Source organism: Elaeis guineensis, chromosome 13 (assembly GCF_000442705.2).
Source record: "Elaeis guineensis isolate ETL-2024a chromosome 13, EG11, whole genome shotgun sequence".
In the NCBI taxonomy this organism is placed as follows: Eukaryota; Viridiplantae; Streptophyta; class Magnoliopsida; order Arecales; family Arecaceae; genus Elaeis; species Elaeis guineensis.
The window spans coordinates 11569240-11583162 of record NC_026005.2 but is presented as its reverse complement, the minus strand read 5'-3'; the positions used below and the strand labels follow the sequence as shown (position 1 = coordinate 11583162).

General features: G+C 37.2%; 1 long non-coding RNA gene across 1 annotated transcript; it reads left to right on the top strand.

The window, feature by feature from the left end:
- The first annotated feature begins 725 nt into the window (after positions 1-725).
- LOC140853272 (uncharacterized) lies at positions 726-12052 on the top strand. Its single transcript, XR_012136300.1, has 3 exons — positions 726-857; positions 11693-11780; positions 11952-12052. It is a non-coding gene; the product is annotated as an uncharacterized lncRNA (long non-coding RNA).
- The last annotated feature ends 1871 nt before the right edge of the window (positions 12053-13923 follow it).

The following is a 13923-nucleotide window of genomic DNA, read 5'->3' as shown; positions in this document are numbered from 1 at the left end:
AACTCTAGGAGTTCCCTTATGGGTTGCGTGGACTATGGAGGTGGCTATACTTCACATCCGTACAGCTACGTTAAAGGACAAAGTAGGTGGTCTCCTGAAGTGACAAGCATGGTAATTCCAGCACGCCACATGTTTATGATCGATGAATGCCACGCGCTCGCAATGTGGTGGCGTGAGCCTTCCGGTAATCGGAGGAAAAACAAAGAAAAAAAACGGATGACCAAAAGAACACGTGTCGGTCATATAAATATCTACACAACCTCTTTTTGCGGTTGGATTGCTGGCAGTGAATGGATGCGGTGGCGCGAGGCTTCTTGTAACCCAAAAAAAAAAAGGCCAAAAAAGGATGGAAGAAGAACAGGTATCCGATTCAGGCTGTCCGCTATGCGGCTGTTCTGGTGAGGGACGAAAATAATAAAAAAAAAATTACAATGGATCTGTTGAGGATTGGATTCGCACAGGCCCAGCCTGCTTCAGTCGAAAAAAAAAAAACCGGCCAGCTTGCCCCGGCTTATCTTGCAGGAAAAAAAAAGAGATTAAAGAACATGTGCTTCACATGCATTTGCTTGGCGTCAGCTTCTCCAAGCGACATTCAATACAGGATGGGACTGGATTGAATAGAAAAATCCTCAGGCAGTCTTTTCCAGCTAATTGAGGAGGAATGATGGTAGGAAACATAGGATAAGATTTGGACAATGGCACGAGCTGACGGCACTTATGATGGGTGGAGGAGACAGTTCGATCTAAGAAGCATGAGATACGATTCAATAGAGGTCGATCAATGTAGAAGAATGGGGCTATAAACACACTCCTCTCGGTATTGCGCAGCAAGGCTTGGTGGAAGAGACGGTCTTCAGGTTGGTTTGAGATTTATCTTTTTTTTTTTTTTTACAAAATATTGTATTGTTCTCTTTGCTTTAGGCTCATTAGTCTAAATAAGATGGTTACTATAGATGTGCTGCAGCCATCTGTACCCCATACAATATCATCTGAGAAAGGGAGAAGGACCGGATTGAGATCGAGGTATGATTTTTAAGCCCTTTCTGTATTAGATGCATGGGGTTTTGCTGCATTCTTTCGCAGCCCTCTTCCTCCCATGCTTCATCATGTGTGGGAAAGGGTTAATATGACCAAAGTAGAAGAGGGAGCGCTATTGATCGGGTTCAGAAAGGTTGCTGCTTGCTACAGCCTCCAATTCCCATTGATTGCCATGCACGGTGTTTTAGCACGCATGCATGCATGGGGTGATGGTAGCGGTTTTTGAATTTTTTTTCTCTCTCCATGAGTTGGGTGGGCAAGAGCGGATGGGTTTGACCTAGGTTACTCCATAATAGGCTCCGGGTGATGGTCCGGTCGGGCCTCGGTTTGTTTTTTTTTTTCTTTTCTTTTTTTGGGTTTGGACTTGGGGTTAGTTTGGTTTAGGGTGATGGTTGGGTTGAACCTATTTTCTTTTTTTTGAGGTCTGGACTTAGGTTAGGTTTGGGTTCGCAATCAGGTCCGCCATCTGGTGTCTGGGTTAGGGTAATGGTTGAGTCGGGTTTGGGTTTCCAAATAGATCTCGATGTGGGGTTAGGGTCGGGCCTGGGTCTCTGATCAGGGTTAACAACAGAGGGCATGCGACATGTTGACGATTTTGGTCTAGCCACCTTTGCAAAAGGTTTAGGCCTGGCTTAGGGTCAGGGTTGGGTTCCTGATCCGTGTCAGTTTGATTAGGGTTAGGGTTTGGTCTATGACGGCAGATGAGGGAGAAAACGGCCGATGATGAGGGTCCGAATTAGAGTGATGGAGATGGTTGTTGGTGGGCTGACAGTCGATGTTGGGTAAGGATCTGGGGATTGGTCCACGGTTCGACAATGACGATGTGTTAGAGGCCTTGGAAGGGTTGGGAGTTAGGTGAGTGGCTTCAAAAAAAAGGGTTAGGGTTTAGATGGGGATGGCTGCTGTGAGGGTTGGGGTAAAATCGGTATCCGGACTAGGGTAAGGAATGGGGTTACTGTGGTGGTGATAGTAATGGGGCAGCCCGGTAGAAGATAAGGGCATGGAGAAGGAGGCGTATGAATCATGTAAAAAAAAATAAAAAAAAAGAAAGGAAGGAGGGGTTGTTGAATCCAATACCATGGGAAGGGGGAAGAGGGTCGGGATGACAGGAGTTATCAGAGGCGGAGGACCCAGCGGCGAATCAGCACCGTCGCATCTTGCTGGCGGGGTGCTCCTCAACAGGCGGCAACTTGCGTCAGTTCTAAATTACTTGGACCGTGCCCTCGGAAGGAAGAACCGTGACATGATGGAGGAGGTTTAGCCACGGTTGACCATCTAGAAGGGATCCAGTGGCCGATCGGGAATCCATGGGAGGCTTCGAGTGTGGGGCACCGATCGATAGTGAACGGTTGGTGGGAGACGTCGGGGTAGATGGGTCGAGTGAGAGTCCACCATCCGATAGGGGAGGAGTGTCGGACGTGGATCCGATGGGTGGACGTGGACGGCGATGGGGTTCGAGTGTTGTGCGGAGGCGGGGTCGGAGATGGGTTTGATTTTCGGAGAGGCGGCGAGGTGGGGTGGGTTGAGAGAGGGTTAGGATTTTTGTTAAAGGCCCTGTTCGCATAGTATTGTTTATGGGTGAAGACCGCATAAAAAAAATGTTGTTGGTGGGCTGACAGTCGATGTTGGGTAAGGATCTGGGGATTGGTCCACGGTTCGACAATGACGATGTGTTAGAGGCCTTTGAAGGGTTGGGAGTTAGGCGAGTGGCTTCAAAAAAAAGGGTTAGGGTTTAGATGGGGATGGCTGCTGTGAGGGTTGGGGTAAAATCGGTATCCGGACTAGGGTAAGGAATGGGGTTACTGTGGTGGTGATGGCAATGGGGCAGCCCGGTAGAAGATAAGGGCATGGAGAAGGAGGCGTATGAATCATGTAAAAAAAAATAAAAAAAAAGAAAGGAAGGAGGGGTTGTTGAATCCAATACCATGGGAAGGGGGAAGAGGGTCGGGATGACAGGAGTTATCAGAGGCGGAGGACCCAGCAGCGAATCAGCACCGTCGCATCTTGCTGGCGGGGTGCTCCTCAACAGGCGGCAACTTGCGTCAGTTCTAGATTACTTGGACCGTGCCCTCGGAAGGAAGAACCGTGACATGATGGAGGAGGTTTAGCCACGGTTGACCATCTAGAAGGGATCCAGTGGCCGATCGGGAATCCATGGGAGGCTTCGAGTGTGGGGCACCGATCGATAGTGAACGGTTGGTGGGAGACGTCGGGGTAGATGGGTCGAGTGAGAGTCCACCATCCGATAGGGGAGGAGTGTCGGACGTGGATCCGATGGGTGGACGTGGACGGCGATGGGGTTCGAGTGTTGTGCGGAGGCGGGGTCGGAGATGGGTTTGATTTTCGGAGAGGCGGCGAGGTGGGGTGGGTTGAGAGAGGGTTAGGATTTTTGTTAAAGGCCCTGTTCGCATAGTATTGTTTATGGGTGAAGACCGCATAAAAAAAATGTTGTTGGTGGGCTGACAGTCGATGTTGGGTAAGGATCTGGGGATTGGTCCACGGTTCGACAATGATGATGTGTTAGAGGCCTTTGAAGGGTTGGGAGTTAGGCGAGTGGCTTCAAAAAAAAGGGTTAGGGTTTAGATGGGGATGGCTGCTGTGAGGGTTGGGGTAAAATCGGTATCCGGACTAGGGTAAGGAATGGGGTTACTGTGGTGGTGATGGCAATGGGGCAGCCCGGTAGAAGATAAGGGCATGGAAAAGGAGGCGTATGAATCATGTAAAAAAAAATAAAAAAAAAAGAAAGGAAGGAGGGGTTGTTGAATCCAATACCATGGGAAGGGGGAAGAGGGTCGGGATGACAGGAGTTATCAGAGGCGGAGGACCCAGCGGCGAATCAGCACCATCGCATCTTGCTGGCGGGGTGCTCCTCAACAGGCGGCAACTTGCGTCAGTTCTAGACTACTTGGACCGTGCCCTCGGAAGGAAGAACCGTGACATGATGGAGGAGGTTTAGCCACGGTTGACCATCTAGAAGGGATCCAGTGGCCGATCGGGAATCCATGGGAGGCTTCGAGTGTGGGGCACCGATCGATAGTAAACGGTTGGTGGGAGACGTCGGGGTAGATGGGTCGAGTGAGAGTCCACCATCCGATAGGGGAGGAGTGTCGGACGTGGATCCGATGGGTGGACGTGGACGGCGATGGGGTTCGAGTGTTGTGCGGAGGTGGGGTCGGAGATGGGTTTGATTTTCGGAGAGGCGGCGAGGTGGGGTGGGTTGAGAGAGGGTTAGGATTTTTGTTAAAGGCCCTGTTCGCATAGTATTGTTTATGGGTGAAGACCGCATAAAAAAAAATTTTGACGATGGATTGTTCCCATAAAAATACTATGCGATAATAATCATATAAAAAATATATGCGAGCGGTTGCATTTTAAAATTTCAGGTTATTTTTATGCTGGCATCTTCATATTTGTACTATATGAAAATTAGAGAAGCATTTATATTGCTATGCCTTTATTTGAATTAATTATTTTTTTCAAAAAAAAGACAAGGTATATCCAATAACCTATCTGCTTATTTTGGTTAAAAAAGAAATATAAATCACCAAGGTAAGGGTTTTTTTATTTTATTAATGATTTGATCGAAAAAAATATCATAAATCTTATATCATATTGACATACATAGGAAGAATGGTTGCCCTTATTAAATGATTTATTTATTTATTTTGTCGATATTAGCTGATTGATTTTTTCTTAAAAAAAACATCATAAAATGATAATGAAATAAAAAATAAGATTATGTAGAAGATTAGCATGCTTATTGATTATTTTTTTAAAAAAATAGTTTTTTTATAAAATTTCATTTTTTTAAGGGAAAAATGCTTATAAACCTAAATTAGTGAAAAAAAATTGTGATGGCTAGATTTAATATACATATAAAAAAAATGTGCTTATTAATTATTTTCTTTAAAAACATCTTTCAAATATTGATTTCTTTTTAAAAGAAGCTCATCACAATGAATTGGTGAGAAAAAAATTTAGTGGAGGTAAGATTTAATAAGTTTATTGCTTTTTTAAAAATTAGAAAAATATCATGAGCTGTTTGTTTTTTTAAAAATCCTTTGAGGATAAAGGGATTGAATATATTTATTTAATGTAACCATAAGGTTAGATCTCTTATGAATTTTTTTTTTCAAGAAATTAAAATTAGGATGTAGTTATTTAATTTGTAAGGTATATTGTTAATATTTTTTTATTAAATTTATTTTATGGTGTTATTGGATATTATTACTAGATTGAATTTGGGTTGTTTGGAAAGGATCCCATTTTTTCTGGCTCTTTTGGTGAATTTAAAATATATTATGTTGTATTAATTTAGTTTGAAATTTTTATCTGATTAAGATACTAATGTTTAGTCTTTAATGATTGCAGTCATGTTTACGGTCAAAATTTCACCGAAAAAAATACTCGAAGAGATAACAGATAGATTAGGAATGTACAAGCCACTATATGGATTAGAGATCCGTGAAGATGGGCTACTACGGACACATGTTGAGATTGTTCTTGACCACATAAATGGAATAGCTAAATTACTTAAAACTTTAGATCTTTCAATGCAGAATCAATTCGAATTTGAGGAATCTGCTGTAGGGTTTGCAATAAATAGATTACAACAGAGGTTGAATTTTGAGGTAGAAGACTTTAACTTCGAAGATAAGGAATACTATAGATGTATGTATCGGAGAACTCCGGAGGCTCACACATAGCTTGAGTATGAGTATAGACAGTTACGTTGCGAATATGATTTATCGATCGATAGGCATAAAAGATTATCTGATGCATATAATGACCTAGAGAGCGAGATTGAAAAATATAAAAAGATGCTTTGCCCGGATTCTGAGTCATCTGTTGGTGAAAATGTCATCTAGGGATGGACATAGATATTTTGCAAGTGTTAGCTTGAAACCAATGTCATGCATTACTGTCGATGCATGGTTTTGTATTTTGGGGTTTGGCAGTGGCTGGTTTCATTTTGATTAGGTACCTATTTTGAAGCTGTAATGTCTTTCTTGGTCTATCCAGTGGTATTTGCTTATATATATGCAAACCATCTATATAATCCTAACTTCTCTTACATTTTTTTAAAAGAAAGAGAGAGGGATTGTGTTGCTTGGCAGGTCTCCTATAATTTTTCCCATACTCTTTGGTATAGATCCAAAGGAGCTATGCACTGACCATAAAATTTGTTCGTATTATAGATATAAATTCATGAATTAAGATGCCAAATATAAAATGACTAAGCTAATGATCTCATCCATTACCCCAAAAAAAGGCATAAATTGTTGAGGAAAGTTTTTCTCAATAAAATTTTGCTAAATTTTTCCCTCTTATTTTGTAGGCCAGATTTTTTTTTCGATAATCCATTTCTTTATAGCTACTTCGAAAGGTATTTGTCGAATTCTTTCCTACCTTCATTTGGTATTTACATTTCATCAGATTATATGGTTTATCTTTGGGCCAAGCATTTGGCCTCGAGAATTTCTCTAACACTTATTCTTCATAAATTTCGATACCATTTACAATATATAGTTCCTTAGTTCATGTGTTTTTTTATATTTATTTTGAGTTTTGCACACCTCAGGAATAAAATCATCATTTCATGTTGTAGAATGAATTCAACCGAAGCGTAAAAGTTGAATAGGATTAAAAGAATGGATATCACTGCTCGCAAAAACATCTAGAAGGTTGTTTGAAAAGCAAGATTGCCTAGGCGATAGCAGTAGGAGAAAGCAATGTGAACAAATCCATTATCATTCTACCATAAATGCTGAAGAAGATCTATTCACATCTGGGCATGGATGTTCTCGAGGTTCCGATAAAATTATAGTTCTTGATAGTGAGGGGGATTCATGTGCCCCAACAGAAGACCATGATATTTTGGAAGAGAATATCGTGTTAAATATAGAAGAAGGTATTATCTAATATCACTTGATCTTGGTTAATCATGTCCTCATATTATAGTGTTCATTCATATTATAATTTTTTTTCTGATTTCAGTAGATGATCGAATAAGTTATCATGGAAATTTTGCTCCATCTTTATCTAATACATAGAGTAAGCTATGATCTGATCTTGTGGAGGCTACTTTTTGATATTTTTAAAGTTATAGTAAGGCTTCAGCTTAATTTTTTTTTAAAAAATGATGTAGGGCCTCTTACCAAACCATTGGATATTAGTCTTCTTGAGCATCAATGTCAATATTGTGGAGCTTTGTTTTGGTATGTAGAACGTTTGCGCAGGAAGCGTGGTACATCTAGATCTGTATTTAGTTTATATTGTCGTGAAGAGAGAGTTGATCTACCTTTATTGGAACAAACCTCTGCTTTTTTAGTCAGTTTGTTGGATAATGATGGCGGAGGGAGAGCTTCTAAATTTCGAGAGAATATAAGAGTATACAACTTCATGTTCACTTTTACATCGATCGGAGCACGAATTGACAAAGAAATCAATAATAGACCTGCATCATATGTTTTCTGGATAAGCGGGCAAAATCACCATAGAATCGGTTCGCTTCTTCCTATTGAGGGAAAGAGGCCCAGTTTTGCTTAGTTATATATATATATATATATATATATATATATATATATATATATATATATATATATATATGATACCAGAAATGAAGTGAGTAATAGATTGAGCGCATTTAATTCAGATGATGGTCTGATGAATATAGATCGAGAAATTATTGAAGGATTAGTGAAAATGTTTGATGAAAAGAGTAAAATTGTTGGGGCTTTTAGTATGGCTAGAGACCATTTCGAACAATCTCAGATTTTGCCTGTGTGCCTAAGATTATTGAGAATGTGCGTGGAGATAGCTCGCAATATAGCATGCCTATAGCTTTCAAAATTACGGTGTTGATTGTAGGTGATCTGGGATAAGTTGATCATCAGCATGACATTATTGTTGAACATAAAAGTGATGGATTGAGACGCATCAGTGATTTACATCTAAGCTTCATGGCTATGCAATATCCCATTTTATTCCCATTTGGCGAGGATGGTTTCAGAGTTGGCATCCGATACAGGGACTTACTCATGATCATTCAAACATTAGATAGTGTGTTACGATGAGAGAATTTTATGCCTATAGAATACGACAGAGGATGAATGAAGGACAAATGCTAATAAAAGGAGGAAGATTATTTCAGAAATATATAGTCGATATTTTTTCATGTGTTGAGGAGGAGAGATTAGATTACATCTAGAGGAATCAAAAGGATCTTTGATTAGAAATTTATCGAGGTATTAAAGATGCAATTGTTCATGGCAATGTTGATGGTGATGCAATAGGAAAGAAGATTATCTTGCCGTCAAGCTTTACCGATAGTCCAAGATATATGATACAGAATTATCATGATGCTATTGCTATCTATAGATGTCATGGTCATCCAATTTTATTTATTATATTTACATGCAACACACAATAGTCTGAAGTTAGGTCTGCATTAGATTTGATTTCTGAACAAAAGGCCAAGGATAAACCTGATATTGTCTTGAAGAATTGATATTGGATATTACCAAAAAACAGCATTTTGAAAGAGCAGTTGCAGGTGACACCCTTTTTTCTTTTGAATGTTATGAGATTTATTAAAAGCAAGTCCTTTGATATTTTTAAAATTTTTCTTTTTGTAGTTCTATATATAATTAAATTTTAAAAGCATGGTTTGCCACATGTGCATATGTTACTTTGGTTGAATTCCACCCACAAGAATCCAGTAGCATAAGATATTGATTCAATGATATGTGCTGAACTACCAGATAAAAATTCTGATCCTTCTGGGTATGATTGTGTTATAAAATTCATGATGCATAGTCCATGTGGATTGAAAAATCTGAAATCACCCTGCATGATGAAAGGGCGATGCTCAAAATATTTTTGAAAAAAATTTCACGAGCAAACGATGACAGATGAGAATAGATTTGCTACTTATAGGAGAAGAAATGATGGCAGATATGCCATAAAAAATAAGATAAAGCTTTATAATCGATTTGTTGTCCCATACAACTTATATTTGGTAATACACTATCAAACACATATAAATGTTGAGTGGTGTAATAAATCAAGAATAATTAAATATTTATTCAAGTATGTTAATAAAAGTATGGACAGAGCTAGAGTCTTAATAACTGAGAATGTGTCGGTCGATATCAGCACTGGAGAGTGAAGTTTTAAAGAAGTTGATGAAATAAAGATATTTTTTGATTGTAGATATCTCTTAGCATATGAAGCTATTTGAAGATTGTTTCAATTTGATATTCATTTTCAGGAATCAACTGTTGAATGTTTGGCCATGCACCTTCTGTTTATGAACAAAATTACCTATCATGGAGATCAGAACTTCAAGTCAGTTCTTGCCAGGAGAGACGTTGGGAAAACTATGTTTACGGAATAGATGCAAACAAATAAGATTTCTGAGTTAAGTCGTGATTTAACTTATGAAGAATTTTCGATGAAGTGGGTTTGGAATACTAAAGATAGAATATGGACCAGGAGGAAATGTGGGAATAGGATTGGTAGAATCATGTATATTCATCCCAGCTCAAGTGAATTATATTACTTACGTATGCTCTTGAACATTGTGAAAGGAGTAAGAAATTATAAGGAGATCAGGACTGTGAATGGTATCGTACATTCCACATTCCAGTCCACATATAATGCACTTGGATTATTAGGAGATGACAGAGAATGGAATGAGGCATTGGATGAAGCTTCTTTCTGAGTGACATCATCTGAATTAAGACAGTTTTTGGTCACATTGATTGTTTTCTGCGAAGTAGCGTATCCGAGTAAATTATTCTAGCTGCATTGGGAAAAACTTACAGATGATATAATCTGTGGCTTGAGAAATATATTGGGACTTCTAAATTTACAAGTTTCTGAATCTCAGCTAAAAAATCATGTACTATTTGAATTGGAGAAATTATTGAATAAAAACTCCACTTCTCTTTTGCATCATAATCTTTCAATGCCCAATAGAATTATGTTTGAAGAAATAAATAACAGATTACTAACAGAAGAACTCAATTACGATGTTGAGATTCTACAACAAGAGCATCAAGAATTGGTTGATAGATTCAATGAGGAGCAAAAAGAGGTTTACAATGTAGTTTTGGATGCTGTTAATGAAGAAAAGGGGAGATTTCTTTTTTGTATATGGCTATGGAGGAACGAAAAAAGTTTATCTTTGAAAAACCATTATATCGAAAATCAGATTAGATGGCAAAGTTGTTTTGATCATTGCTTCTTCTGGAATAGCATCACTTTTATTACCTAATGGCAGAACAGCACATTCTAGATTCAACATTCCAATTCAGGTTGATGATCACTTGACATGCGAAATAAAAAAAGGCACTCAACTTGCAAAGCTGCTTGAATCGGCAAGTTTGTTTGTTTAGGACGAAGCCCCTATGAACCATAGAAATTATTTTGAAGCACTCAATAAATTTTTGAAAGATATTCTAAATACAGAAGATCTACAAGCATCGAAAAAATCATTTGGCGAAAAGGTTGTGCTGCTCGGAGGAGATTTTTGACAGATCCTTCCGATGGTGGTTGAGGGAAGTAGGTCGGATACAATAGATGCATTTATAAGTCGATTATATCTATGAAATTACTGTACGATTTTTTCTCTCAAAACGAACATACATTTGCTGAACGATGATATGGACGAGGAATCTAGGATATCACTTATTGACTTCGCCAAGTGGATCTTGGATATTGATGATGAAAAAATATTAGCACTTAAATTACATGATGATGAAGAAGAAGCCACATAGATAAAAATTTCAGATGATTTTCTTATTAAAATAGAAAGAGATCATGTTCAGCGTATTGCTTCTACGATTTATTTTGACTTTGAAAAAAAGTTTGTTAATCCTACATATCTGAAAGAAAGGGCTGTCATTACACCTACAAATAAAATAACAGATGAAATAAATATGTATATGCTTTCTCTGCTTTTTGATGAAGAAAAATTTTTTTTGAGCTCCAATTCAACATATCAAACATCGACGGATGTTGCGTGCGAAGACGTTCTTTATCCAATTAAAATTTTGAATTCCTTAAAATTTAATGGTGTCCCGCATCATGAATTGAGATTAAAAAAGGGTGCACCGATAATGTTGCTGTATAATTTAAATCAAAACAAGGGCCTTTGTAATGGTACCAGATTGATAGTGACTAATATATCCCCAAAAATTGTTGAAGTAGAAGTTATCACAGGTGGTAACATCAGAGCTAGAGTTTATATTCCTCTCATTATAATGCATGTGAAGGAAACGAAATGGCCATTTATTTTTAAAAGGCACCAATTTTCAATCAAACTTTGCTATGCTATGACAATCAACAAAAGCCACGGTCAGACATTAAATAAAGTTGGATTATTTTTGCCTACTCCCGTGTTCAGTCATGGTCAACTTTATATTGCTTTATTGCGTGTTACTTCGTGACGTTGTCTTAAGATCTTAATAAAAAGTGAGCATTCTGAATTCAAAGATTATACAAAAAATATTATCTATAAAGAATTTTTTTCAAATTTTCCTATAGGTATCTTTATTTTTTTTGCTATAATAAATACTCATATACATATAAAATCTGTCTCATCGATACATCATGAGAATTCTCCATGCTAATTTGTATATTTTTTCAGATTATGCTACTGCCCAAACATGGTGATCTAGGATGAATACAATCTTCTTTCTAATCTGACTTCCAAAAAGAGAAGCCGGAAAATAAAGGTTAGGCTTGCAAGAATTTAAGATTTGATAAATTCAAATGGAGAAAATTAGTTACTGAGCGTCGATTATATCTTCATTGATAAAAAGGTTGTGGTATATGTCTTTTTCTTTCTTGATTTCAAAATATGCATGTTCTGCGAGAAAAAAATTTAAAAACATGTGCCCATGCAGGGAAGTACCATCCAAGCATCGATTCGGAGGGAAGATTCTGCGCATTTCAAGGTGATCCTTGTTGAAGAAAAAATCTATTTGATTGAAAGATTTAATATTGCATAGAATAAAAAAAATTTAAAGCTGCTGTACATAAATATATTATTTACATTAATAGGTTTACAAATGTACAGCAAATCGATGATGTTGACTGCGGCATACCTCTACATAAATTTAATTTCATTGATTTCAATGAATTATCGTCCTAAAATCATAATGATCTTCATTTAACTGGTAAAAGTAAAAAATTTGATATAATCTTCTTATTTTCGATATGATATTTCCACCGTACTGATCGAATTGTCTGCAGATGTTATTAGCCATATTGTCACTGTCGGACCCCTCGAACCAATATATGTCAGGCAAAAATTAGTTCTGAGGAGGAACTTGGAAATTGAGAACTTGAGGTAGCATATAAGATCTTTCTTCGTCTATAAATCGCTGGATAAAATATCATTGCTTTAATGTGTCAATTAACATCTTGCAGCGCTCAAAGACTTTCCATCACATTATTGGCTAAATTTGCTGAAGTCATTGTTGAAAATATAATTCGACAAAAAAAAAATGAAAGTTTTGTCATTTCGATATTAGTAGGGATGACAGTGAGGACTTATAGAGGTAATTTTCTATCCATCCTGAACTTAATATATTTAATTGAATATTTAAATTTAGATAATACTTTATACCCTTTCTTTATATATAGATCAAATATACCTATCATCATGTTCAGCCTTAAGATTTTTTTTATGCCTAGAAATTCCAAAGGTTGGAGAATATAAAAGTAGGTTGGACAAATTTTTTTGAAAAAATGATATATACAATGGAGGATTTCGTTCACTATCTAATAAATATAATGTTTAATTTTGATGTAGAATGACCTTGTCGATTCAGCCAATCGAATTTGCTGTGCTTGACCATGTCATTATTAGTCTGTATGATGAAAGCAATGTGAACATGAAGAATACAGGATAATTGCTGGGATTGGATCCACAAGAATTTCAGGTGCAATGTGAAATTATTGAATGGCCAAAATATACTTATTACCTTGATATTCCTTTTCCTTTAAGGTATGAAGTTCACGTGCAAAATGGTCATTAAGGATATAGACACATCATACGGCTAGTGGTATAGAGCATGCTATAGTTGCAAAGCTAGTCAAAGTTTGTGGTGATAACTTCTGGTGCAATTAGTACGAAAAAAATGATTAGCCTCAATTCCATGGTATTGTCACTTTATCTTGAATTATACCCTCACTTTGTACAGGAATAAAACTTCTTATCTAGAGTAATAATTGCTTAAATTTTTAATTATTTAGGTACAAATTGAGTATTATTGCTGAGGATGATACTGGTATAGCTAATTTTATGATTTTTGGAAAGATAGCTCAATGATTGATTGGAGTACCAGTGGTTAATTTTGCGACAGATTCAAGATCTGATCGTTTCATCTTTTCTGACATCACCAAAAAAATCCTTAACGGCACATACATCTTCAAGGGAGCCAACATCTTTGAGGATAGAAAATTCCGACATGCCGATATGCAAAGGAGTTTTGCACTTGGGTCTTCAAGCTCCACACAAAAACCTGAGGAGCTAGTTTTTTCGTCTCCTGAGAAGGAAATGTGCAATGATTCTTCTTTGGATATTACTCCTACTATACGATTATCCAACACGATCCAATATTTCTTTTAAAGAACTTTTTGACTCTATTTTGGTTTGCATAATTATATTAATTATAATGTACCATATGCACCGGAGATGTTGACTATCTTGCAGTCAAAAAAAAATGAGATCAATATGCTTTAATTTTGATTGTTACAATATATACACATTTTTTCTTTACTCTTAAATTATATTATAAAATTTTTATTTTTATATAATATGATTATCAAAGATTCATATAATTTTTTTGCAGTTCTATCGACAAATCTCCA